Source organism: Micropterus dolomieu, linkage group LG19, assembly GCF_021292245.1.
Source record: "Micropterus dolomieu isolate WLL.071019.BEF.003 ecotype Adirondacks linkage group LG19, ASM2129224v1, whole genome shotgun sequence".
Taxonomy (NCBI): Eukaryota; Metazoa; Chordata; class Actinopteri; order Centrarchiformes; family Centrarchidae; genus Micropterus; species Micropterus dolomieu.
The window spans coordinates 10582755-10586281 of NC_060168.1; the positions used below are offsets into that span (position 1 = coordinate 10582755).

General features: G+C 38.5%; 1 protein-coding gene across 2 annotated transcripts in view; it reads right to left on the reverse strand.

Moving 5' to 3' along the window:
- cyfip2 (cytoplasmic FMR1 interacting protein 2) overlaps nucleotides 1-3527 on the reverse strand; it is a 32389-nt gene that overhangs the window by 3153 nt on the left and 25709 nt on the right. The gene's annotated exons all lie outside the window — the stretch shown is intronic.

Consider the following 3527-nt stretch of genomic DNA (forward strand, 5'->3'; position numbering starts at 1 on the left):
ATTATGAACTGAACAAAAAAGTCTAACAATTAGCTAGTCTCCCACATTGTTGAAAAGTTACATGTTTTCTTTTGTAATTTTTAGCTCTTGCGGATCTAATTGATCTACACAAGTACGTTATTGTTAATCAGGATGTTATACTACATGTCATGGATTTACAGGAGTCAGCAAATGTTTCAAGTTACAAACAAGGGTTAGTCGTGTTTGCTGAGTGAGTTTGCCCTGTACCTCCATTTTGTTCACTCCAATCCACAGAGGAGCTTTTATCGCCATTAGCTCAACATAGACCCGTGTCCACTCATTTCGCAGGTTAGCCAGTTTGGCACCATCCCCCTCACAGTGCTTCTTTGCTTCCTGCCAGGTCATTTGTTTAGTAACAAACTTGATAGAGTCGTTAAATATTTTGACATAGTCTGTAGTTGTTGGTTCAGGGGAGTCTGGGAGAGAGGCGTCTGTTCAGGGAGAGAAATTTGACAAATTTCAGGCGCTCTATTGATACTTAACAGTTACTATTCTTTTCCACTTTTCTGACAAGAATTACTCACCCAGTTCAATAACTGCACAACAGTCACACAGCAAATCATTAGTTACTTTAGGACAATTGCTGCTGTTAAATATAGAGAAAAACCCTCCTCAAACACCTCGTATGGAATAGACAGACATCTTTTAGTGATGTGCAAGTCATGACTGAATCATTTGAAATGAACAACTCTTTTTGCTGACATGGGAGTCAGTAAAGTAAGTCCTTATCTCCATGAAATTACATTTGTCCCTTTTAGTTTAGTGCTACTTAATTCTGATCGATCAATCATGAAATCCAACAGTCTTTCTGATTAGCAGACTGTTTTGCTATGAATGCTGGGCTGATCATAGATCTAAGGGACTTACTTCCCACATCACTGGAAAAGGAACATCTGTAAAACAGTGGATACATTTTTTTTGTAAAAACACTATTTTTAAGAAATCTTCAATAATAAAATATATGAAAATAATGAGCATTAAACACTTAATTTACTGCATTCTGGTGAATCTTTCTGCAACCATTTATGGTGGAATTGTTTTTATTTATGTGAAGGGAAACAAAGTCCAGGTGGCAGGTGACAATTAAAAATCTAAAATTCTAAAAAGACTCTCAGGCATTCTGTATTGCTCACAGATTTCCTCCTGTAGATCAGCTTTTCTGATTTAATATAATTCCTGCTGAGTCAACACACACATGCAGGAATGATTTAGTCTTCCCTTCATTTTTGTCTTTTGTTTGGGAAAGTAACCTTTTTAAAAAGGTGCATGTGGCACTTTTTCACCTCAATGATAAATTCATTCAATTTAATTCAGTAATAATGTCCTGGACTTTAATAGTTCCTGTTTCAGCAGGTTATACATTTGTTTTTCACTGTGTGAAAAAAATTATTGTGTGGCGTGACACAGCATGTGAAAAGTGTAAATTGTGAGAGTCTTGCAAGAGCTTTTTCCCGGTTGAGAAATATTGTCACGTTTTAATATTGCAAAATCTTGTGGCATGAGATCTTGTCACACTCCTAGTCACAACTCCTGTGAAATGACACCTTTCACAATCAGAATTTGATCCATTCGTCCAATAACATTTGGGATGTTTAGAAGAACCACACAATAAAATGTTTTAATCCTATATGACTTAGACGAGTGTTAAACTTGAAGTTAGCCAGCTTAATCGGTGAAAGTCTCTGGTGCGTATGCTCAATGGGTGTTGGGGCCGGTGAGGGATTCACCAAGCTCTGGGTTTCTAACTCGTTGACTTCAGGGACTTAAAAACTAGACTCTCTTTAGTCATACAACTTCAAGTCAGTAAAAAGAGTTGACCGTCCTATCTCAAGTGTCTAAAAAGTCAAACACAACTGCAAAGTGGGTCCTGAATTCTTTCCTCACTGACAATTACTTGTTCTAAAATAGAACATATAACAAATAAGAGTTTCTGTCTTAGTCATGTACACTCCATATGCAATATGCCTGCTGTTACTGTGTAGTGCAAGCACCCAGAACAACCCTAGAGTGCACACTGTTCAAGCAGGTGATTCTTGGCTGATAGTTTTACATTTTGTCAATTTGGGAAATACAGAACATCAGGTAAAAAGTTGGCTTAATGATAGGATAGAAACATTGGAATATAGAAAATCATTCTAGACCATAAGAGAGAGGCTATGCTCACCAACATTTTGAAGACAGACATATCCTGTGGTGTCATTGCAGTCCTTTTTTTTCCATTTTCCAATACCAATTTTGGAATCGGCAGTTATCGCAGCACACTGATTCTGGTAAAACACAGCAATGGTGAGGTAAAGGCAGGCAGGTCAGGCATTTCAACAGCAATGCATGTATTGTGAATTGTCCCCTTTTAAATAGGTGTTCAATGAACTCTCTAGTATGCTGACTCTCTTCGATATGACTGTGTGTGTGTGTGTGTGTGTGTGTGTGTGTGTGTGTGTGTGTGTGTGTGTGTGTGTGTGTGTGTGTGTGTGTGTGTGTGTGTGTGTGTGTGTGTGTGTGTGTGTGTGTGTACGCGCGCGCAAGCCGCTGAGCCCTGCCCTTCGAGAAACACAGAGCAAAGTTTTTTCTGTATATTTGGCTTAATTGTTAAGTTATAATGCTATGGGAAAATTTTTATAAATTGCATCCACGTTTTGGCAGATTCCACAATATTCTGCTGTTTTACAGTAAATTTTTATTATCATATTCTGCAATTCCACTGAAGATACATATTAATACTATGCGTAAAGTTTTTTTCCCCTATTATCATCCTTGCATTTCACATTAGTGTGTCAAGAAAGTATTACCTGATCTTCCTCTAGCAAATATATTATGCCATGATCCATCTGCACTGTAAAAGTGCCAGAAATGTGTTTGAATGCACAAAGAACATTTATTAAAGAGGTCTTGTGCTTTTTGCCCCCCCCCCCCTTTATTGAGTTAGATATCTTTTTTGTGCATGTAATAGGTCTGCAAATTGAAAAAGCCCAAAGTCCACCATGAAGGGAGTTCCCATCTCCCACAGAAAACACTCCAATGAATTGCCTGACAACAGCTCGTTTGTAGTCCAAGGGGAAAAACACACCGAGTTGCAGCACACAGTGACAAGACGTTGGCCTGCTGCCTCTCCTCTCCCTTCCAAACACTAGCGGTATTATGTGAAAAATTTAGATTTTTTTTGCCAGGGGGTGTAATGATATTCAGTAACATGTAATATATCTGTGGTGTCCGAACAATAATGCTGCGATGATATGTTGAGAAGAAATCCGCTTGACACTGTTCTTGATCATAAAAGTTTATTACATCAAGGAGTTCAGCATCAATTACAAGCTCTGCAGCAGCTTGGAGAGTGACCCAGCCCGATGGCCACTCTGTCTCTCTGTACATCAAACACAGCTTATATAGGACATGTTTAGGTATCTGCCAAATACCATATAAGGGTCAGAGTCTGCAAAATAAAGCTCCAACCCATAGAAGGGTACAGTACTACTCTGAGCTAACAAAACAAGGGGTCAGAGGTCAAA